The following is a 25274-nucleotide window of genomic DNA, read 5'->3' on the forward strand; positions in this document are numbered from 1 at the left end:
CCTTTTCTTGATGTACAAAATAAAGGACAATTGTGTTCAAAAATGGAATCTGTCTTTATTGAACAAAACTGGGGGAGACTGGGAAAAGGAGGTGAGAGAGGGGAAGAAAGAGGCTGGGAGAGGGGAGGGCAACTACAATGATCAGGGGTTAGGAACAGGTCCCATATGAAGAGAGGCTAAAGAGACTGGGACTTTTCAGCTTAGAAAAGAGGAGACGGAGGGGGGACAGGATAGAGGTCTCTAAAAGCAGGAGTTGGGTGGAGAGGGTGCATACAGAAAAGTTCTTCATTAGTTCCCATAAAGAAGGACTAGAGGACACCAAAGGAAAGGAATGGGTAGCAGGCTTCAAACTAGTAACAGAAAGTTGTTCTTCACAAAGCAAAGAGTCAACCTGTGGAACTCCTTGCTGCAGGAGGCTGTGAAGGCTAGAACTAGAACAGAGTTTAAAGGGAAGTGAGATCAAGTCATGGAGGTTGGGTCCATGGAGTGCTATTAGCCAGGGGGTAGGAGTGGTGTCCCTGCCCAAGGTTTGTGGAAGGCTGGAGAGGGATGGCACGAGACAAATGGCTTGGTCACTGTCTTCGGTCCATCCCCTCCAGGGTCCCTAGGGTTGGCCGCTGTCGGCAGACAGGCTACTGGGCTAGATGGACCTTTGGTCTGACCCAGGACAGCCATTGTAAGCTCAGGGCTCAGGGTCGGGGGTCTCTGTGGACCCCCTTGATTTTCATGCACACCTGCTCCTGGGTGGCCAGGCTGGCAGCTCTCCTGCCCTAGACGGCCACTTTCCTGTGCCTAGTGCGGAGATCGTGGACAAGGTCCACGATGTCCGCACTAGCCCAGGAAGGTGTCCGCCTCTTGCGGTCCCGGGCAAGCTCCCGGGAGCCGCCAGCCTGGTCCCGGGAAGAGGGGGAGGGCTGGGGGGCATCGGGTGGCTGGCTCAAGCCGTGCCAGGTGCAGGGTCTGTTGGCTGGGTGCTGGCAGGCTTGCACCTGGCACGGGCACCGTAGCCAGCCCGTGCCCCTTTAAGAGGTCTGGGGCCAGGAGGGGGGGCAGTAGAGTTTCCCTGGTATTGGCCAGAGTGGCCACCAGGGAAACCTGGGGAGGGCTAGCCTCCCACTAGTTCGAATTAAGGGGCTACGCAGCCCTTAATTCGAACTAGCTAGTTCGAACTAGGCTTAATCCTCGTAAAATTAAATTCGAACTAGCAGAGCGCTAGTGTAGCGCCTATTAAAGTTAGTTCGAACTAACATCCATTAGTTCGAACTAACTTTGTAGTGTAGACATACCCAAAGAGACTTGTTAACATAATGACCAGGCTTCCTAAAGCAAAGTATTACTGGAGCATTATAATGACAACAGATCTCAATAAACCAGTCTATACACGTGCCTGCCTCTCCCTAAGGTTGTTTCTTGAATTTGTGTAGGGTTACCATATTTTCCTATGCTGGATATGGGGCAGGTGGCAAAAGTGCTCATCTTCAAGCAAGTTCAACACAATCAACCGTATCAATATTCAAATTCACATCAAGTTGACTGAGCTTCTGTTAAACAGAAACACTGTGTAGCTAGATTCTTTTTATATAACTTCTTATCTTTAAGGCTGTCGGGTTCAGATGAGGAGGGGTGTCACACACACAATGCCATACACCTCTCTCACATGGGAAGGGATGCCTAATCATCCAACCCTTCCTGCCTGGCACACTTTGCCCTCCACCCTGTCTGGGCTCCCAGGAGAGTCACGACTCTTCTAGTACCTGGCATAGCATCTTCCTGGGGCAACATGTAGGTGGGAGGAATGCAAGGTCATATGCCCCCTTCCCAGATTTCTGACAGGTTTCTCTTTCCAGAATGTGGCCAGCAGCAGCTTTTCAGTGTTGTGCAGGAAGGAAGGGATGGGAGCTGCTCCTCGCTGCAGGGGAGGAAGGGGAGAAAGGAGGAATGGATGATTTGGCAGAGCTCATCTCTTCACCCCCTTGCACTGCTCCAATATGACTGGAAATAGCTTCCCCCTTCCTTCCCACACAGCGTCAAAAGGGTAGCTCACATCTCCAGGCTGCGGCTGGCCATCAAGCTAACATAGATGCCTCCTGTCCCTTGGCTGCTGACAGACCAGCAAGGGGAGCAGCCAGCCCCATACGCTGCATTTTCACCCTGCCATCAGCCTTGCCCCCATCACTTGACCACTGGCTCTTCCCCCACTCACTGCTAGCAAGCAGGGATCTGCCGGCAGCAGGACCCACCAGTACTCATGGAGGAAGACAGAAAATACAAGAGAATTTGCTAATTTTTAAGGAAAACTTGAAACACTCGCAGGAAGCTTTAAATATGGGACTGTTTCTTTAAAAATGGGACATCTGTCACTCTAGATTTGGGGAAGGCCCAGTTTCTTCCACAGAATCTCTGGCATTTGGTTCTCCTGGACAACTGACTCTCTTCATCTCCAGGAAAAGCCTTTTAACTGTTCACTGTCCTTTGGAGTGCTAGGCTCCCGGCCTAGCAAAACAGCCCTGTTGTTCTGAGCTGGACACTGGGAGTGCATCATTGTCCTGTAATTGCCCCCCCTCAGCCCAGTATTTGTTGTGAGGACTTGCTTCTCCACTGACATTATACAGTCCTGCTTGATTTTAGCACAGTCCCCTATTACGTTACATCCACACATTGCATGGGGAAGTTTTGTAACTGAATGCAAAATAACTTCACCTCACTGACTAGGTGTGATGACGTGTCGGGGTTCCCCCGACGCTGCACCCCCATAGCACCAAGAGCAGACTCTGCCAGCCAGTAGAATAGAGGGGATATTGCTTCTCCAGGATACAGCACAGCATAGACGTGATGTGTCTACAGGGGTCTGGGCCAGGATGCCTCAAACCCCTTGAGATGGGGCCCCTGGATTCCAGCTCCTCCTTAGTCTGTCCCCTTCATGGTTCCAGCCCAAGACTGACCCTTCCCCCAACACTCACTTCTTTTTTTCCATCCCTTTCCTTAACCGGTAGAACCAGTTTGGTCACTGTCATGGGGGCCCTCAAGATGCCTTCCCTGGGAAGTGCTTACAGACAGAGGCCAATAGGGGTCATCCACAGCCGAAGCACAGGAACCAGTAGGGTGCTGACACTGCAATCACACCTGGTCACATACAACATACATAAAATAATTCTCAGTGTTCTTAGCGTGTTACATAGCAGCTTAACCTCTGTCACAGTCTCCACCCTGGCTTTAACAGGGGCTATGTCTAGACTACACCTCTCTGTCGACAGAGAGATGTAGATTAGGCATGTCGAAATTGCTAATGAAGCAGGGATTTAAATATCCCGTGCTTCATTAGCATAAACATGGCCTCCGCTTTTTTTTCCAAAACAGAGGTTCCTCAGAAAAGGAGGTTTACAGGATCTGTCGAAAAAGGGTTTATTTTCAACAGATCTGTGTCTAGACTGCCCGTTTTTTTCAATAAAGCTCAGTTTCGAAAAAAAAAGCGGCGGCCATGTTTATGCTAATGAAGCACGGGATATTTAAATCCCTGCTTCATTAGCAAGTTCGACGTGCTTGATTTGCATCCCACTGTCGAGAGAGAGAGATGTAGTCTAGACAGAGCCAGGGTTTGGAGTATCTCTCTGAGGCAGCAAAAAGTGCTTAGGGGAAACCCTAGATATAAACACGAGGTATGATTTTTACTTTTACTGTAAGTAGGCAATAAAGATAAACTACTGGGAAGGGCTGAGTCTAGACTATAATCCAGAGTGTGGATATTCTGTTCAGAATGGAGAGGAAATTCTGCCATCTTATAACCAGTTTAACAATTCTTCCCTCCTTTACTGGGAATAAATGTAAATCCAGTGGAATTATAAAACATTGGTTAGTTAGAGTTTTATGTCTTTGGTTCATGGAAAGATGCTGTAGCGGACAGAGCCTCCTTGAGATATTTCCTGTCAAGTACCACAGTATATATTACTGTTTATGCCATAACTATATTCAAAAATATACAGGATGTGTAAAATAGCTACATTGAAAATCTAACTTTGACATTTCCTGGCCTTGTGATTTTTAGCTTTGCATTATTACCTGCATTCTCACAGGGTTGCTTGAGGGGGAGGGGGCAAGGGAGGGGTGCAGATTTCATTTGGGCTTTTCCATTGACTGTGGCAGTATAAGCTTTATATATCCTTCAGCCTCTATAAATTTGGCTGGAATATTGGCTTGGCCAGAACAATGACAATCTAATGTTTACGGCAGATGAGAATTATTATGGGAAATGTGAAAAAATCTGGTTGAATGGTTTTTGAAATAGAGCTATGAAAAATTACCCAGATATGGAATTTTGATGTGTCTAGATGAATATTTCTACTGACACCTTCGCCTCCCAAAATGGCAGTTGTCATTCTAACTTTCCATATTCGTAAATCTACCTAAAAACCAGAACAATTTGTAATGACCGAGACAGTAAGTTAACACTCTAATTTAAGGTTTTGTTTCCATGTGAGCTGTGCTCACATTTAACATTTTGAGCGAGGTGGGACTCTCTTGGACAAGCTTGACTAGACAGCAGAGGAGAGGGACATTCTTGTGGCTAAGACATAAGCCTTTGAAGCAGATGAGCTGGGCTCTGTTCCCAGCTCTGACAGAGTTCCTGTGTGACCTTGAGCAAGTTACTCACTGGTTCTGTTCCTTTGCTCGGATCCTCTGTTTTCAGAGGGGGACAATATCCTGAGAGAGGCCCCATTCCTTCATCAGAAGACGCTTGTAAGGATACCATGCTCAGAAGATACAGATTGCCCATTGTTGCTCAGCAACAGCCTGTCACATCAGCTTTTTCATTTGCCCTTTCATGTCACCAGTATGCCATGGGTGGAATGGGGTGGGATAAAGGCATGGTAGCCCCACAGTTAAATCAATATGGCTGCCTTCAGCTTCAGGGCTGCATGGCCTAAGGGTCACAGGCAATAGGACTCTCCTTTGGTTGCAGGAAGGTGTGGCCCAATGGCCAGAGCCAATAGGACTCCTCCTGGCTGCAGAACAGTCAGTAAAGGCCAGAGTCAATGGGAATAGGTTTGGCGAGCTGTCATCTCAACGGGGGTAATTAGGGTAGAGGGACCCACTAAGTCAGCAGGGAATGTGCCCAAAACACACCAATAACTACAGAGCTAGTCCCACCCTGGGCTGCTTCCTTCTGTGATTCCTGCAGCTGAAGTCTGGCCATCTTGGAGTCTCCACGGCCCTCACCCAGTGCTGTTCTCAGCACTTGCGTCTCCCTGAGCATCCAGAGACATCTGGGCACCTGTCTGGGTCTGCCCATCTTTCTGAGAGTGCCGTTGCTGCTCAGGTGGAGCCAGTGAGCTGTGTCCTTTCTCCTCAGTGATCAGTCCAGACTGAGCTAGGCTGTTCCCCTTTATACCGCAGCAGCTGAAGCACGCCCAGCACGGGTGAGGGCATGTTGCTTCTGCTACCAGAAGTGTTGGCTTAACCCTTCAGATCCAGTGTGGGGCAAGTACGGCCCATTATACCCCCTTAATTCTGGAACCTGTTATTTTCTGGATGGAGTCACTGTCCTTAGTACAATTTTGAGACTTCCCTGAATCTATAACGGTTATCCTTGGTAAATGAGGGAAGCAGGACAAAACTATATTGGCAGGATTTTTTGTATATAATTTGGAAAGGCACAAATCTCCCTTAGAAACACCTTAGTTCAGCTGGGAACAGTGTAATGCATCAGAACACCAGTTCCTAGCATACACCAATACTCCATACAGTGGGACGTGCTTTAAGGAACTTGGAAGAAGGAGGGAACTTGCAGTGTGCCAAGATGTGAAAGATCTTATATGTGGCAGCAGGGAAGTTTCAGATACAGAGAATAGTGGGTGCCAGACCCTAATATAAGCAAACCCCTCAAAGCCAGGAATTTTCTGATCAACTGGAGGGCACAATCTGCTAAAACACAAACACTGATGCTCAAACAACTTTAAGAAATAGGGGGGAAATTCTTTTAAAATTTCAAATGATACAGGAAGAAGGAAAGCAGCTTTAAAAGTCTGCCAGTCAGCCTAATATCCTTCACCAGGCACAATCTGGATTCAGGCCAGGATACGGGATGGAAACCATTTTAATGGCACTGATGTATGATCTCCTGCTGTGAGTCTGCCTTTCTGGACATTTCGGCATAATTCAAGATACAAACCATAAGATTTTGCCATCTTGCCTGAGAGAAGTGTCAGAGGTCCTGAGGAATGTGCGAAAATGGATTGAGTCCTTCCCTGCAGTGATGCACCCCCCCCCCCAATAGTGATGGAATCCATCACTACACCCCTCACTTGTGACGTCCCTCTATGATGAATTCTAAGGTCTTATTCCACATCTAGAGACAGCCACTAGATGAACTGGTCAGACGACATGGACACAAGTCATAGCAATATACAGATGCATAGGTTATAAAGGCAGAAAGGACCAATACCATCATCTCCTCTGACCTGTTCTCTGCCCGTGGCACACAGTAGGTTCACATCCTGAGGACTATAATACCAATACTTTGGTCTAATTCCAGCTGTTGGATTCCAGGGTGGGTGGCTGGGTGGACTTGATTACAATAGATGATCTGGAGGTCCCTTCTGGCCTTCAACTCTGGTCCTATGACCCCCTGTATAAAACAGGTCCTAGAGTTTACTGAATTAATTCCTGTTTGAACTAGAACAGATCACATGACACACTGGTCAGGTCTGTTTATCCTTCACCCCGTATAATGATATCACCACACGAAACTGGCCCAGCTCAGCTGGACAAGCTCAGCTGGTTGACTAGTTGAAGCTGAACCCAGCCAGGATGGGAGATCATGCTGGTGGGCAGAGGAAAGCCCTTTGAAGCCTGTCCAGTCTTTCTTAATTGAAGGTACTCACATTCCTCCATAGTTTAGGAGTGCTCCTGGATTGCTCTCTGAGGCACAGTGTCATACACAAGTGAGGCTTTCTACGTCTGATTGGCTAGGACACAACATCTGATCATGGCAGATGATGGCTTAGCTCCCATGTGGCCTACAAAAATGTGGCATATTTGGGTACGATGTCCTTAGCCCTTAGGAAGCTCTAATTAGTATACAAAGGTGCATCATGTCTCCTCAGCAGAGCAATCAGGATACTATGAGCACATCAAACTTGTCTGCTGCTCCCTACAATGGCTTCCCATAGAGTGGCAAAACAAGTTTCAGGTTTGTCCTTCTCATTAACATATTAAAAGGAGTTGGCCCCGCATATCTAAGAGACTGCCTAAAACTCCAGGATGGGGGCCAAGGTCAACAGTTTTGCTCCTCTAGCATAATGGAACTTCCTACCATCAGAGTAAAGCGGATCTGTGCTACAGACAGTGCTTTCTTGGGAGCTACTCTCAGACAGAGGAATGAGGTTTCACAGGAACTAAGTGACATCCCAAACTCCCCTGCCCACTTCTCCGAGTGCAAGGTGCACTTCTCTAACACATACTACAGAGCAGCATGTACATTTTTTAAAAACCTCAAAACCAACCCCCTACCAAATCAAGTCACTCCACTCCACAAACAGTGCTTCCTGTGGGGAGTGGAGGAGAAAATGAGCTACATGTGTCAGATGCTAGTCATGTCATTTCATGCACTACTGAAAGGTGCTCAAAAACTACAGTGATAAAGTCTGTCTAAGGACCAGATTAGAATAGAACAGTTCAGCCATGTTAAAAAAAAACCCTAAACAAAACACCAACTTTGGGTTCCAAACAAATGCCAGTTCCTTTGAGAAATATAAAGGAAAAGTCTTGCTAAGATTTAATATGGTCTGTGGTCCTAGGAACATTTCAGCTATCTGTTCTCTGGGCCATAGCATCTTTTATCTCCTTGAAATCATGAGGTCTAAGTTGCCAACACTGGTAGGACAGTGCAAAAGACCCTCAGGGAAGAGGAAGGCATGAAAAAGACCAGAACCAGGAAGAGTGCCAGGAGAACAGCTGTAGGAAAAGGAGTGGGACCTAGTCAAATCAGAAGTGGGAGCTCTTAATCTGGTATCTTGAACCTGTCTCTGTGGACTTGTGTGTTCGGTTAAATAGAGAACCTGGAAGATGGTCTTGGGCATCTGAAAAGCCTGGATGTGAGTGTGTCCGATCCTAAATCCATATTAGGCTCAAATCTGCACAAAAGGTGCTGTTGGCTAGAACAGAGAGGAAAAGGAAGAATGGATCCTGTCTATGCTGGCTGATTTGTGCAGGTTCAGGGAAAGCAAGGAATGTATTATTGTTTTGATTTAAAATCTATATATTTGATGTCTTTTTTCCTCATTTCAGATGACAGTGACTTTGCCAGGGACCTTGAGGTCTCAGTAAAGAATTAGCCTCAGTCCTTTCAGTTTCCTAGTATAGGTAGGTGCATAGCACAAAGACATAAGTGGAGATGGGAATTTCAGTGCCTGAATATCCTAAGTTGCAAGCAATTTGCTCTCCACTCATTTACATCAATCCACACACTACAAGGTCTGGAACCAATATTTTCCATTTTATATACAATTTGTCAATTGTCACCACACTACAGAAACTGCTGCTGAGAGCAAAGGACAAGTGTCCTTACGTTGAAATTGCACCTTACAGCTTGAAGAAGGGTGACAGAAGGGTGACCATGACCAGAAGATCATGGTCTCAGCATCTCAGCTCAACAAGGGTAAATGAAACAAGCAAAACATACAATCAGATGTTTAGGAGCCATCGTGTGAACTAAAGAGATGCAGTAAGTGATGGGACATACACACTCTTGCCTACCTTCCTCTCAAATGTAGTCATGTTTTCATCTGGCTTCAAAGGCAGAGCAGAGATGTGTTTTGAGTTAGGGATGGAGGCTGCATCGCAAAGGTGAATGTCTATTAGTTAATGGGCCAGTATCATTTTTCATGCCTTTTAAAGTCATAAATATTTTAAATTTCAAAGCATTTTTCTTTGGTGCATGTATCTATTTCTCTTAAGTGCATTCCACTGGTGTCTTCATTTTTCTCTTCTGCTCTAGTCTGTCTAAAAAAGATGACATGATGTGGTCTGATACCCACTTTCAAGCTCTCACCTGAGGAGGATGTTCCAGGCTATCATGAGCCATGGTTGCCATAAATAATTTCACAGACCTTATTATCTTGGGGGAGGAGAGGTAACTTTATAAACCTTCGTTTTGAAGTGATACTAAATTCCTAAGGATGAGGCAAAATATTATTTATTTCAATGTGCCCGCCTTGCTGGAGGGAATGTGCATTAGGCCAAGGAAAATAGCATAAGACTATAACATTTTTACTGCAAACACTTGCCCATGAGTGCTTGAAATGGAGGCAAAAGCATAAAGGCAGGGTTCCTGCTAGCTCCAGCAGCATCTGACGGCATTTGAAATGCAGGGTAGAGACTAACCGCACTGTTTGTATCTGTTGAGTATGGAGAATCGCTATTTGGTTCATCAGATGAGCTCTTCCCCATTGTACTTACCCATCATTTCATCTTCTTCTCTCCACCAGTTGTTACAGCATGCTCCTCTGTGTGATTTTTTTAAGTGTGTTTTATCAGTGAGGAGCACTATTTCTTTGTCTCTATTCAATCTATTCCAGGTTAAAGAAAGGAACTGAGAAATATCAGTCTTTGGGTACTTGGGTACTTCTTTGCCTTTGTTGACATGCACAAGAGAGAGTGTTTCAACTGGAGAGGTTCTAGCACAAGTGAGTCATGTGGTGAAGTAGCTGTTGAGTATGAAGCTACCCATTAAGACAATTCTCCATTGGGGAGGTAAGTCCAAGGTATGTCAGAAGACACCTTATCTTAGGCTCCTTTGACAAAATCCCCTGCATCATACCAAGAAACACTCATGTGCTAAGTTGGAATGAATGATTCAAGTTTCTCTTGAATAAAGTTTTGGTTGAGTGATGCCAGGCCACATATGAATAACACTAATGTACTTCATGCTCATGAAATCATCATGGTAGGTCTTCCTGGGTGCTGGTTGCATGATGTTAGTTCCATTTGGACATCTGAGTGGTTTAATCGGTCTTAGGGAAGCTATAGAGGTGGTAACAGCATTGTAGTTGCAATTTTTTTATCCTAGTTGCAGCACACAAGATGGCTAAATGTGCAGATGGATCTACATGAGCATCTGTTCATGATCTGTGTCACTACAGCAAGATAAAAGTTCACTATTTTTATGGTGCTTAACTCACCAGGTTCAATGGAGATTTCATAACTGAGTTTTTTGAGCTTATGTAGAATTCCCTTATACATTAGTGGCATCTTGTGGAAGTGAAGCACTCTCTGGGACTCAATCTCCTACTCAGATGCCCAGATGTTAAACTTCATCTTTATATGCGGTGTAAGTCATTTGGGTCTGATAGTTACGTGGTCAGGCTATCAGTATGTGTGTTTAGTACAGGGGCTATGATGTTGCAATCCATTGTAGAATGGGTGCAGTTCTTTATGGCCTTGGAGATTAATGATTCATATACGTTTTTGTAGTCTCCCGACGGCCTCTGAAGCATATCTGACTGATATTTCCAAGGTCTGATCACCACACTGACATCTGTAGTCATGTGTTGGGTGCTTTAGATTAACTGACTCCTCTGGATTCTCCGGTTGTTGCTTTTTGCATTGTGCTTTAACAATGATCTGTCAGAGCTCAACAGCTGGAATCCAGATTGGACAGAGGATGCCTACATCAATTAAATGTTCCAGTAAATGCTGTATACCCCACAATAGGTGTTAGGGGAAGCTGGCCTGCAAACAATGAAAGGGAGTAGGAGGATTCATTTATCTACTGTGCAATTTCAGACAATTGAATTTAATTGGAATTAATTAAGGAGATGCAGCCAATTGGGGGCTGATCAATGAAATCAATGAAAAAATTCCTATCAGCTTTGAGAGATTTTTGAATCAGGCCCTTGCTGGTTTTTACACAGAATGGGAGAGAATTTCCAGTTTCTGGAATTTCTTTCAAGTGGTATTGCAGTAAACAGGTTTAACACAGTATCAATGTTCAAATAAAAGACAACAGAATTGAAAATGTCAAGATTTTCACAGTGACTTTAGGTGGGCTACGCTAAAATATTCAAACATGGAGGCACATAAATTCATATTCAAACACATATATTGTAGCCACACCCACCGATGTCCATGACAGTTGTTGATGATCAGCAACCTCTGAAAAGCAGCTCATTTATTTAGGTGCTTAAATATAGATGTGTTTTGGGAGAGCATGTTGAGAAAGGCTTTTGTATTGGATACAGTTGTTCATGGAGAACTACTCTTCTGTGCACTAATATCTGCTATGATACGAAGAGCAGCCATTCCCCAGACTTCTTATGAACATGCTGAATGTTCCTGAATATCAAATAATAATAGGCATGGTCACAGTCAAACTAGCCAGCTGTTTGGAATTTGAATGCACATTTGCAAAACACTTTTTCACAGTATTCAACCATTTCTAATATTTAGTTCATTTAATCATTTTTGTCAGTCCTTTTAGTTCCCTGATAATTTATAGGCCTCTTCTCAGAACACTTCCAACTTGTCAATACCTTTCTGATAACAAGGTGACCAGAACTGAACATAATGGACTAGATTCTCAGCTGGCCTTAATTGGCATAGCTCCAGTGACTTCAAAGTCCCTTAGTCCTTCAGGTGTGGTCACAACCAAGCATGTGCAGAGAGGGCTTATTATCTCCCTGCTCTGTGATGTGATGCCATAGTGTGTGCAGCCTAAAATTGCAAAGGCCTTTTTTGCTGACACATTGCAAACTCATGTCTCATTCGCTGTCCACTATCAAACTTAGGTCTCTTCCAGCACTACCTATTTCCAGTTTACCCCCAGTGAATAATGTGTTTCAGATCATTTTTCCCATATGTACTAGTTTACAGTTTTTCAAAGTAAAATTTCATTTTGTCACATTGTGCCAATGTTTCTTTGTCTCAATCTCTTTGTATTATTTCTCTCGCTTGGCTGTAGTTACAGTGTTATTATGGAATGGGACGCTCCCATTTTAGTATTATCTGAAGACCTCATTAAGTGGCTGTTTATGCTTTTTTCCAAATCACTAATGAAAATGTCAAATAATCTCATCCTTACCATATGCAGCACCACATCAGTCACTTTCTGCCAATTTGATACACTGATGTTTATTATTAATACCCCTTCAGCCAGTTTCCAGTCCATGCGATAGTGTCTGTACATGGCCATTTCAATTTACTTTGAAATGACAGTTTCATGAAACACCTTCAAGGGCCTTGCTAAACTCGAAGACCCAGGCCTAGTGCTGCAGCTGAGCTATGCTTGGCTCAGCTCAGAGAGGGAACCACGCAAATAATGCTTTAAGCTGCTTTTATGTCTGACTGCCAGGCCCGTCCCTCATATAAATAAAAGCAGCTTAAGGGCTGCTGTAACTAATCTTGCTGTCAGTGGTCTGGAGAGGTACAGCTATGCTGCAAAAAATAAATAAATAAAACCCCTCAGCAGTGAGCCTCGGAGCCCTTGCCAGCTGACGCGGGCTTGTGCTACAGGGCTAAAAAGGGAAGTGCAGCTCTTCCTGTCAAGCTGTAGCCCAGGCTCTGGGACCTCTCCTCGCACTGGGTTTCAGAGCCCAGGTGAGAACAGCACAGTGCTATTTTCAGTCCCTCAGAGAAAGCCTCACAAGCCTGCATTAGTTGACCCAGACTCTGAGACTTGCTGCTGAGGGGCTTTTTTTTGAGGCGTACGCATACTGCAAGGAGAGGCCTGGCAGCTGGATACCTTGGGGACACAGGGAAGCCGTTGGTGACGTGCCCAGCCTACACACCACTAGGCAGGTGGCTAGGAGAGAGGCCAATCCAGGAGGTGCTCTAGTGGTTCTGTGTCACTCAAGGGTTGCCTGTGCAGGGTGAGTCCCACTCCACCTCCTCCCCCCCCCCCCCAAGAATTAGACAAATGTGTTAAAAAGAGAACAGTTCCTATTGCCTACATGGAGCCAAAATGTAGGGAAATTGGCTAAAGCCAACAATTTGTCTGTGCTGGTTGCATTTGCAGGATTCTGGCAGGTGCCCTTAGGAAAACAGAACACGTGTGTGTACACATTCAACACCCACCTCTCCTTGGGAGCCACTGTTTCCAGAGTGCTGCCGAGGTTTTGTTTAGCACCTGTTGTGTGGGACATTTTTGATGGTACAGAGGGTGCTAAGGGTGCCCCAGATTACATTTTGAAGTGAGGAAAGACGTTGGAAGAGCATGACCAGAGACTACAGGGAGAGTTGGAAAGAGCCAGGGCTGCTGGGCTTAAGGAACACAAGCAAAATGAACATTCTGTATAGCAGAACTAGCCTGTCTAGGGGTATGTCTACACAGCAAAGTTATTTCGAAATAACTTTCCTAGTGTCTACACAGCCAAACCGCTATTTCCAATTTTGTAAACCTCATTCTATGAGGAATAATGCCAAATTCGAAATAGCTATTTCAAAATAAGTGCTGTGTAGACACTTATTTCGAAATAGGGGGCTTCCAGCCTTCCCAGGGAACCTTGGTGGCCACTCCAGCCTCAACCAAGAACACTCCTTTCCCTCCCTCCCCTCCCAGGAACCCTTAAAGGGGTTGACTCTTGCCACAGTGCCTGTGCCAGCTCCAAGCCTGCCAGCCCAGAGCCAGCAGTCACTGCCCTATACCCAGTGGCCCCAAAACATGAGCCAGCAAGCCACTGGCAGCCAGGCCTCCACCGCTCCCCAGGAGCAGTCTGCCAGCTCCCAGGAGCCTGCCAGGACCCGGAGAAGGTGGGTGACTTCCTGGTCCAGGGTGGAGATCATGAACCTTATTCAGGTTTGGGGGAGATGCCCCCAACATCTATGGTCTCTGCACTAGATGGAGGAACACAGCTGTCTATGGCAGGATAGCTGTCAGCCTGGCCACCAAAGGCCACACGCGAACCCAGGAGCAGGTTTGCATGAAAATCAAGTTGGTTCGGCGAGACCCCCAAACTTGAGCCCTGAGCTTTCCCTCTCCCTTCTTCCCCTTGCTTCCCCCTTCCAGCTCCTTCCTTCCAGATTTCCCCCTCCCCTATCCCACCCTCTCTTCTCCCCTCTCCTGCCTCCTTTCCCTACTCTCACCAGAGTTTCATCCCCCCCCCCCCGCACAGTTTTGTTAAATAGAGTTGATATTTTTGAAAATACGTGTATTTTATTTGACATCAGGAAGGGGGTTAGGGAGGGGTAAGTGAAATTACGTGAGGGAGGAATGAGGCACAAGCCCCCAGTGGGGCAGACCAGGGAGGCTGTTAGTGCTCCTCAGAGTGGAAGCTCTCCCGCAGGGCCTCTTGGATTCTGACAGCCCCCCGACGGAATTCCCAGATGGCAGCCTGCAGAAAGTGCAGCCAGGCTCGCAGCAACACGTTCAAGAGAAGCACCAGAGTTCCCAGGGGCAGCTCTGGCTTCATGTAGTAGAGTGCTGTGGTGTCCTGAGTGAGGACAACCAGAGCACGCAGAGACAAAATGCTTTGCTGTCCCTCATCGAGGTAGGCAAGCAAGCAGGGAAACCTGAGAACTGGCTGTCTGGGGCTTGGGGGCGGGAAGGTCCCTCTAAGCACAAACCTCAGATAGCCTCAGGCAGCAGTCCCACACAGTAAGTTCTGACCTGGGGCCCTGCTGGACCTGGTTCCGGCTGGTCTTAAATGAGATTCAGAGTCCACTCAGTGTGGATATGCTATTTCAAAATGCATTTTGTGTGTAGAAGCATTATTTCAAAATAAGCTATTTTGAAATAACACTGCAGTGTAGACATACCCTCGGAGAGCAGTGAACACAAGAAGGTGCACAAGTAGAGACAATAATCAACACATCTAACGGACCACGAAGAGGTGTGACATGTATTGCAATCCTATGAAGCATCTTTAGGGACCACACTGTGTTAAGTTGATGTATCACTGTGGGGCAGGGATTGTAATTCGAGGAGGGGAAACTACCCAAACACCTCCAGGAAACAAAAACAGTGGTGGATGATTTACCTCAATCACTTAGATCACGGGTGGGGAACCTAAGGCCTGGGGGCCTGATGTGGCCCCCAGCTTGTTGGGATCTGGCTCCCAATGCTCGGAGAGCCCGCACTGGTGCTCCAGCTCCCCATCCATCTCCTCGTGGGGCTGGAGTGCACAAAATCTACTAGCCTAGGCCCTTCTGGGCTATGGTCTGCAAGGGGAATGTGGGAAGTGTCTTTCATCTTTCTCAGTTGGGGGCACATGAGTGAGGATTTGGGGTTTGATTTTCCCAATTGATTCTTCTGTGGGTCAGTGGCCCCCAACCCAAAAAGGGTTCCCCACCCCTGACTTAGCTATAAACACCTGCATTTTCCAGAAACCAGCAGACAAAGAAAAGACTTTTGATATAAAAGTCTGGGATTAAGCTGCCTCTTGGCCTTCTGTCTGATCCAGCAAATGCACAGGGCCTTCTGTCCAAGCACCTCAACTCTTGCTGAAGGATTGGAGAGACTGAGACCGACAGGGACGGATGGATGATTGACTTCCGATTGGCTTTTCGTGTGTGTATAGGAACTTGTATTGTGTTTTATGTTCTCTGTAATGCTTTTACCTTGTGAATATAGGTGCCTGCTTAGAAGGAGCTGCGTGGTAACTTGTGCCTGTTGGCAAGACACAGTTCACAGAACTGTGAGAGAAGACAAAGCCCAGGCACTTGGCCTTTACACAGTCTTTCTTGCCAGGGAAATCACAGTGTACCACCATGGACCGTGCAGACATAAAACCCTGGTCAGGTAGGATGGAGATATGCCTCCCTGCCAAAGAGAGCTGACAGTTAGGAGCTGGAAACTTTACGGGGTGCCCTTGAGAGACTACGGATGGGCATAGGTGCAGTTATCCTAGAACTCTGACAGGGGCTACAAAGAGTCCGTGGAGTGCTAAGCTATGGATGGATGGAATCTAGCTGCCTTAACCAGCAAGCGGAAAGTGTTAGTGTGCAAAGATTCCTAATGAACATGGGATAAAAATCTTAAGAGTGTGAGGAAGAAGAGTTAATTAAAGGGGCTCCAGTTCTGCGGTATTATGACTGTGAGCAAAACATAAGTTGCCCTCAAGGAATGTATTGGCACCGTCTTCTCCTGTCAGAAGTGGAGCCCAGAGGCTGATAGGTCACAGGTGCTAGCAAAAACTGAGCATTAATAATGTGCCAATAAAGAAAGCTTTGGCCTTAAACCAGAGGTGTTAAAAGTTTCACATCTTCATTTAGCTGAAACTGGCCATAAACCACTTACTGCTGTTGCCAAAAGAGGTTTCTCCCTCCCCTCTCAGGAGACTACAGAGATTATTTTTTCAGCTGAAAATGTCTGATTTGCAAATTGAGGACAAACTGGGGAGAGGTTTGGTAATTGCAGACACACTCTACAGTGTTTCACAGAAGTGCAGTGGAGCAAAGTTCAGAACTAGACTTTGTACATGCCAATGTGATAAAACCTCCCGTTCAGAGTCAAGTGTCGTGGGGACTGTGATGGTCAGAGCTATTGCTCAGGAAGGGACCTCCAGGAAGCAATTAAGGTGATTATCTTAGCACAGGGTGGTCAAACTTGCATATTCCCAGTGCCTATTATAATTTTAAGAAAAACCTCTTGGTACTAGATGGGATTTTGTTCAAAGGCACCAAAATGGTGATTCCTAAGTTGCTAGAGAAAAATATGTTAAACAATATGCATGGAGGTCATTTAGGAATTGAAAAAACTAAGGAGAAAAGTTTTATGTTATACTGGCTTCAAATTAACACCAACTTTGAGGAAGTGTCAAGGTTTGCTGTGCATGCTAAATACAGGCTAACTGAACTAGTATGCTCACTTTCCTGAGGTAGCCTTACTAGAAGAGACTGCAGGAAAACAGGTGATATGCATATCCAACCCATTTTTGCTAGGCATGGCACCCCTGACATACTAATGTCTGACAATAGGCTGCAGTTTACTGTGCGAGAGTTTAAACAATTTGCAATACATGTTTAAATTTAAACTTTAACCAATAGTCCCCAATCCAATGTTAACAGAGTGTCTACAGGAAAAAGTTATGGTGTCAGAAGCCATCTGTTTATAGCACTGGTAAATAACTGAACAGTTCATTTAACAAACAATGGAAAATAAGAATGCCTTTGCAGCTGGAAGTGGATGACACAGTCCTTGGGGTTTGTGGATGTATAAAGAGGCAAATAAGACATAGTGGCCACACCAATATCATTTGGGATCCAGGCGGACGCTACCATTTCATGGAAATGAGGCTGTGCATCTTTATGGAGGAGGGCTATTGTCACAAACAGCAGTGGTGTCACAAGAGGCTGTCCCCACCCCCAAAGTGATCGGGGGGGGGGTGCTTCAGAGTGTGCCGTCAAGTCTAGAAGTAGGCAAAAACCTGAATTTCTATTGTCTGGGAAATATCAACTGTAATATGGTGGTTGCCACCCCAAAGTCCACATTCTCCCTGTTTTTCTCTCTTCTTCACTGGGCACCAAAGATCCACCTCACTCTCCATGTGTATCAGCGGCTGATACAAGCACCTTCTTTCTCCTCCATATATATGACATGGCAGGGTTTCCCCTGAGCTCAGTAAGCCCTCACTGCCATGCTCAGTCTCCTTTACGCTGATTTACTTGTCCAAATATAGCAGACAAAACAGCTCCTCAGCATACCCTGTGCCTTAAGGTTTCACAGCCTCCCTTACTAGGGGTATCTGGTAATCCTGCCTTTTGCAGCTTCCTAGCCAGATCCCTTCTCACAATCAGTTCTCATACAACCAGCTCAGCTCTTCTACCTTTCCGGAAAACCAGCCCAGGGGCACCTCCTTGAGCATCTGTGTCCTTGTTCCAGGTACCCACCTCTACAGTTAGTTCTGCTCCTCCATGGTTCTTCTCCCCAGGGACAGCTTGCTCCAGTCCTGCTCCTCTCCCTGCCCTGTGACAGACCTTCATAGTCACAGGTGCAGCCCTGAAGTCTTTAATTGGCTCAGCTGGGCCCACTTAGAACTGGGCTGCCAGTTCCCTAGAACATCAACATTTTTTAAAAAATTGCTTGAAATTGGAGCAAAACCCCCTATTTTCAAAATGTCTTCTGACATTAAGTTGGGGAGCAAATGTTTGGCATAATCAAAATATTTCATTTTGATCATTTAAATCATTTAAGTTCAGGGAACTAAAATCTATGTCATTTTGACACCAGCATTTGGATTCATTTGTTTAGACTTAAAAATATTAAACATAACTACTGAATGAATATAAATGTCTAAACAAAATGATCACCCCAAAAATTATCATATTGAAATGAAATCAAACAGTTAAAATGATTCATTTAGATTTTGTCCCATCAAAAAAGTCATCAAAATCAACATGTATCCCATGAAGCAGTTTGATTTCAACCAAATTGCATTTTTAATTAGAAAACTGGGAGTGGAGGGGATTGAAAGCAGAGTTCCAGCTCTACTTTAACACACAAACATACACAACATTAATTACACAAATTATGTGAGGAAGTTATTTAAATAACATGGGTGGGCCCGAATGTTGCTGCTGTAATGCTGACAGGTGGAACCAAACCTGGGATCTCTGCATGAGCCTCTAGAACTTGAGCTAAAAGCCAGCTGGCTCTCAACTTAGGCTGTAGCGCACACTCATTCTTCCTCTCTGTAAGTGGTCTAATTGCCACTACATGGAACAGTGAACCACCCCCACTAGGCATGTGGGTTACACTGCCACCCTGTACGAGGCCCCCCCAGAAATCTCTGAGGCTGTGTCCCATACCATGGGGCAATGCCTAGAAGGATTGGAGTTTGGGGGACGGGAGAGGACAGGTCCCCTTCCCCAGCCCACCAGGATGCCTGAGTTGAATTGCGCGACGGCTCTGACCAGGGAAAGCCTGTGGGCCTGGGATTGGAGACATTTGGATTAGAGGTTCCTTGCGTATCTTTACTCTGGTTCCCATGCACTGAATGGGGTAGGGATTCTATGATAAATTAGTATGTAATCATGTGACTATATCATAGTGCAGTGGTCCCCAACCTTTTCAGGTTGTTGGGCGCCAGGGGGCGTGGCCGTTCGCCTGCCGGGTGCCAGGGGGAGGGAAACATGCCCGCCCGGGGGCGGCCCCCCCCAGCCGCATGCCCGGGGGCGGGGCCCCCCCCATAGCCATGCGCCCGGGGCCGGCGCCCCCCCCCCGTAAGCGCCGCGCGCCCGGGGGCGGGGCCAAGGCCGGGGCCGGCGCCGGGGCCAGGGCACGTGCGACGCACCCAGGTTGGGGACCACGGCTCCGCGGGCGCATGTAAAGAGCCCGGTGGGCGCCATGGCGCCCGCGGGCACCGGGTTGGGGACCACGGCCATAGTGCATATGCTGAAGAGGGCAGAATTAAAGGCATATAATCATGGATGTCTACCTGTCAAATCAAGCTAGACATGCCTAAAACAGAGCTCCAAGAGCCCCAAGTCCTCTCTCCTGTCTCCTTTCTCAGTCACAGTGGACAAGATCACCACCCTGTTTGTCACTTGGGCCTACAACCAGAGCTTCATCTTCAATTCACATGTGTCACAACATTTGGCTTTGATGAGATCTTCATGTTAGTCTGTTGGTGCTCACGTCCCATGTCCAGGGTATTTTACATATATTAGGAACAAAAATAATTATGACCATGGTATTGGTCAGAAATTATGGTCTTACTAGATGGAAGTGGCAGAATTATCAATAACCCAGAAGTGTTCAGAAAATATTTCTGTTGTGTATAGGTTGGACCTCGCTGATCTGGCATCCTCAGGACCTGACCACTTTCAAACAAGGAGGTTTGCCAGACCAGGGGAGGTCAATACCTGCCCCTCTACCTCCAGACTGAATGGGCTCCCAGCCCTGCAGGGCTTCCAGTCCCACTCGTGCCAGCCCAGTAGGGCTGCTGGCCATTGGCCCTCCTGCCACCGGACTCCTGGGCTCTGGGACTGTCTGGTCCTGGAACATCTGTCGTAATTTGCATCAAATAAGCCACTGTGTGCTTTCTTCCATGAGCCCCCGTCTTCTTGGGAAGCACTCCACATAAAATATCTGCAAAGTTATCTCCTCCTCCACCTTCAAATCCCTCCTCAAAACTCTCCTGTGTCATAATACCCACATAAAACTTGACAACCGTTAGGCTGCTGATGTGCAGAGACCAGGGACCTAATTGTTTTACTTGTATTTGGTTAGCCTATGACTACGGCCTCTAGGCACTCTGAAGGTATGTCTAGACTACATGCCTCTGCCGACAGAGGCATGTAAATTAGACTACCTGACATAATCAGTGAAGCGGGGATTTAAATATCCCCCACTTCATTAAAATAAAAATGGCCGCCGCGCTGTGCCGGCTCAGCTGATCGTCGGCACAGCGCGGCAGTTAAGATGATCGCTCCTGTAAACCTCGTTTAAATCCCCATTTCGTTGACTATGTCGGGTAGTCTAATTTACATGCCTCTGTCAGCAGAGGCATGTAGTCTAGATAGACCCTGAGGGTGCATCTACACTGCACCCTTACCTCAAAATAAACTATACAATTTGCTCTACACAAATTGCATAGCTTATTTCAAAGTGTTATTCCAAAACATCCCTTAACCCTAGTAGGTTTATGGGGACAGCGGAATAGCAAGCCCATTATATTTTGAAATAACAGGCACACTGAAAAGATGCAAGGAGATTCAGGAGGTAGCCGAGTTAGTCTGTTAACAGAAAAAAACAACAGCCTAGCCACCTCCTCTTGTAGCTCTCCCTGTGAATCTCTCAGTGGTTTCTTATCTCCCGTATCCAGAACAGCACTTTATAGACTAACAAAACATGTAGATGGTATCATGAGCTTTCGTGGGCATAGCCCACTTCTTCAGATGACCGGAGTTATGAGTAGGGGATATGAAAACTCGAAATAAATAGGAGAAGGGAAGGTGTGTGTGTGTGTGGGGGGGGGGGGGTAGAGAAAGATGCTTTGTCTCCCACCCCCTTCCTGTTTACTGGAGAATGGGTGTTAGTCCAAAGCAGATAAAAATCAAAGTCAGTAGAGGGATTGCTAAGGCAGGAAGGATACCATTCAGAAAGCTGTTAGCACCTCAGTGATAAAGTCCCCACCATCCCAAGTCTCGATTAAGCCCAGTAGCATATGAATTGAATTTGTGTATGTAATGTAATTCCAGGCTTTCCCTGTGTATTTGGCTTGAGGAGCTGGCCTGTGACAAGACCGCCACCTGCAGATCTGTTAGAGTATGGTTAGGCAAGCAGAAATGTTCTCTCATGGGTTTCTGAGTATTCCCTTTACGTATATCTGATTGTGTCCATTGATTCTTTCCTGCAGAGAAAGTCCAGTTTGACCAATATATATAACAGAGGGGCACTGTTGCCATTTGATGGTGTAGATCAGATTACTAGATGAGCAGTCAAATGACTCTTTGATTTTGTGGCTTATGTTGTTTGCTCCAGTAATGAAATCGTTAGCGTAGATATGTGGGCAGAGTTGGCATCATTTCTGGTTGCAGGGCTGGGTTCCTGGAGGCTTATGATGTGGTTGTGTGGCATGGTTATCAGAAAGAATATGTTTCAGGTTAGGGGGCTGTCTGTAAGCAAGAATAGGTTTTTCCCCTAAGGCCTCTGAGAGTGAGGGATCATTTTCCAAGATGGGTTGTAGATTGTGTATAATGCGTTGGAGGGGTCTGAGTTGTGGACTGTAGGTAACAACAAGATGCAACAAAAAAGATGCAGAATAACTATTTCAGGATACTTCCAGATACTAATACTCCTCCCTCCCCCCTGCTCTCTCCTGACCTACCTTTTCTTCTCACTCCTCCAATGCTAAACCCCTTCATCAATCATTGTACCGTCTTTGTATCTTCGTCTGCCCCCTTCTCTTCTATTTCCCTGGTAAGAGTTTCTCTCTCAGCCTAGCCACCTCCTCCTGTAGCTCTCCCTGTGAATCTCTCAGTAATTCCTTATCTCCCGTATCCAGAACAGCATAATGGTTCTCCAGTACCAGGGTGGGAGTGTTGGGAGCAGGGGTAGAGCACTGCCTGCTGCCAGAAGTGCCAAGCTGCCAGTGTCCCCCCCGAGACAGAGCCATCTCCTCCACCAGTGGTGTGCCAGCAGTCTTTTGTAATGGGGTAACTCCCTCAGCCTTGGGGGTCTCCACATGAATACTCTCAAGGAATTCCTCATGGACTTGGATGCTCCTCAGCCTAGCCACCTCCTCCTGTAGCTCTCCCACCTGTTTCCTGAGAGATTCCACCAGCAGGCACCTTTCACATTGGATGGTCCCCCTCAGCCTGGATTTCTGTAAGTGGGAATTGCAAGCCACAGTCCCTGCAAAACCACACCAGGATCTGGGTAGAGGCATCCATGGTCAGATGGTCTGTCTGGCTACTGGCGCAGGTGGAGAAGACAGGAGCAGTGCTGGAACAGGCAATGTGAGTCTGCCTATCCATATTGGGACTCCCCCTCAAACTCTCCTGTCTGCACCCCCTGTCTGCTTCACTCCCCCTGGTCACTCTGCCTCCGGCTTTTAAAGCCTGGTCTCCTAGGTGAGTCCTACCCCCTTGTTAACCACGCAGGGTGATCACAAGGCCGACTGAGGGAGAACAAGGGTAATCAAGGGAAGAAAGATTCAAACACTTCCAGATGCACAATCCCAAACTGGCACAGTAACTGAAATAACTGAAATCACTTAACACAGACAAAAAATGCAAACAAACAGTCAAGCAAACTCACTCACCCCAAAGCTAGTCAGGGTATCTCACCAACTTCCTCAAGCTGCTCCCTACAAAAGCCATTATGGGCCAAGCTGAACACAGGTTCAGAGCAATTCAACTTGAACAGAACAAATTGCAGAGGTCACTGTTGTGTTAATTATTGTGCTGCACAGGTAGAAAGGACTGGCCCCTTGCAATAGCCGTCAGCGGAGAGGTTGTTGGATAGCATATGAGAATGATGGATTGGGTGTTGGGGGTGAAGCAAGAGAGAGGGAAATGTCCCGGCTCTTCCAGCCCCTGTTGAGTTTGATTGGAATATGTGAGCAAGAGACTCACAAGGAATATGGCGCTGATAATCGAAAACATGACAGGGAACAGATGTTGCTTGCTTCAGTAACTCTCCTCACACATTCAGCACAATGGGAAAGGCCCAGATAATAAAATGGAGAGGATCCTGGCAAGAAATATAGCGTGCTGACACTTTTATGACCTGAGATGCTTACAAAATACAGAAACTGCGTTTTGTTTGCTTTCCGTGCGCAGCTTGATATCACATGCTCAGCTCTTGCTGCTGCCACTTGGAGTCAGGAAGGACCATATATTTTCCTTTCCAGATAGGCCTAGTGATTCTAGTCAGGTGCAGAAAGCAAATAAATTACATAAGAAGATTTTTTGTATCTATTAATCAAGAGTCCTGTCATTTTCCAGGCCTTGATCCACATGAAAGAAAGTGAAGGGGGGTGGGGGCTGGGAATAAGCAAGAATATGAAAGGGAGCAAAGAGAAGGTCCCTTCTAGAGACACAAAGAGTTCTCCTAAAATGATGGTTCACAGCTCACAGAAAAACAGAGAAAATAACTCCCTTCTCACTCTTTTCCCTCCCTTGGAAACCTAGTTGCACAAGCCTACAGGAGAGACTTCAATCTGGGAAAAAGGTGAATTGGAATGATACCTAAAGGTGTTAGGATTTTTTCAGTATACCGGTTCAACTAGATGTTGAGATAAAATACTTAGCAGGTGATGAAAGCAAACAGGCCTGAGACCTTGTCATAGAGCTCAGTGGTGAGACATAGTGCTGATGTATGTCCCAACAGTGTGTAATTGTAAGATGTTTGCTCCCTTGGCATATTGCAAACCAAGGGAACAAGCAGGCAGCATGCTTGGTTGACAGCGCATGTAGAAGGCAGATCATTTGCATGACTGTGCTGAGTGGTAATAGCTAGGAGAAAGCAGACGTGTCTTGTGGTTTAGATGGCAACTTGGAGGTTCTAGTCCTGGCCCTGGAACTGACTTGCTGTGTGATCTTGAACTCATTTGTTAAGAAGTTAATATTTATTTTTCCTCGCGGTGCTGTTGTGTCCCTAAATCAAGCAATGTTTATGCACTATTTGTGGACCTCAAAGAAAATGTAGAAGAAAAAAGCAAATTATTTTTATATTAAAGACAGAAATTACAGATAATAAAAATGTTAGTTAGCCTAACATCCCACATGGAAAGCACAAAGAGGACCACACACAGACCTGACATATGGCAAAACAGAGACCTTGTCTATACTTACCAGTGCTGTTGGTCTACTTCAGCAATGCAAATAGCGTCACTGAAATCGAGACACTCCCCACTGCATCTTGCATGTGGTAAGATCAGTGGGGGCTTCTGTGCAGTCAATGCCAGCTACTCTTTTTATCTTGGTGAAGTACCTACGTCAACATGAGTGCACTCAGAGATTGATTTATTGCATCTAAGTAGATGCGATACATCGATGGCCATTGGATCGATCGCTGCAGCGTCGATCCACCACGTGTTGGAGACAAGGCCCAAGTCAATCCAGCATTCATTTTATAATCAAAAAAGGGAAAACTTAATTTGATTTAGGAACTCACACACAGAAAATTCTAGTGCAAAACCAGCTCTACAGGCAGGAGTGAGGCACGTCTCCACCTCAAATATCTCCTTTTCATTCGTTATGCATTCCAGACTTCCTTACCATAATCACCTGAGCAACAAGATCTGCCTGCCCGGAGCCCCACCTACTAATAGACAAGAACAGAGGAACATAGAAGCTGCTGTACTAGATTAGACCCATGATCCATGTGGTCACCAACAGTGACCAGGACCAAATACTGCAGAGAAAGGAGGAAGAAATGCAAAAGCTGGCAGCCTGTCTCTGATCAGTCTCATCCTAATGCCCAACACAGCAGAATCTCAGAGTTACACACACCAGGGAAATGGAGGCTGAAATGTTCATAACTCTGAACAAAGTGCAGTTCAGGCTCCAGATCCAGCAGCTGACACTCCAGGCCAAGCTCCAGCAGCAGATGAGCTCCTTCCTCAGAGCCAACAGCTTCCTTGCAGGCAGCTTCTTTCCCTGAGTGGGACTGTGTTAAACAAGCTTGTCCTCCTTCTCTTGGGGCACATGTGCATGCATGGTCACAAGTCCCCCTTGCAGGCTTTGGCAGTGAAGTGTTTACCGTCTTACGCCCCAGGCAGGTTCTAGGGAGACTGAGGGAGTGCTATGTGCTGTTCAGCCTCTTGGTTCCTCAGTCTCCCTGGAGTCCCGTGGGGATGTGGCTGGCCCCGGGCTCTTCCAGCTGAGGGGGACTCAAG

General features: G+C 46.3%; 1 long non-coding RNA gene across 4 annotated transcripts in view; it reads left to right on the top strand.

The window, feature by feature from the left end:
* The window catches only part of LOC142819250 (uncharacterized), a 58174-nt gene that overhangs the window by 11092 nt on the left and 21808 nt on the right, over nt 1-25274 (top strand). For all 4 annotated transcript variants that reach the window (XR_016347653.1, XR_016347654.1, XR_012897067.2 and 1 more), the window contains exon 2: nt 9573-9747. This is a non-coding gene — a long non-coding RNA (uncharacterized LOC142819250). The remainder of the gene's footprint in view (nt 1-9572; nt 9748-25274) is intronic.

Source organism: Pelodiscus sinensis, chromosome 1 (genome assembly GCF_052426305.1).
Source record: "Pelodiscus sinensis isolate ZL-2025 chromosome 1, ASM5242630v1, whole genome shotgun sequence".
NCBI lineage: Eukaryota > Metazoa > Chordata > Testudines > Trionychidae > Pelodiscus > Pelodiscus sinensis.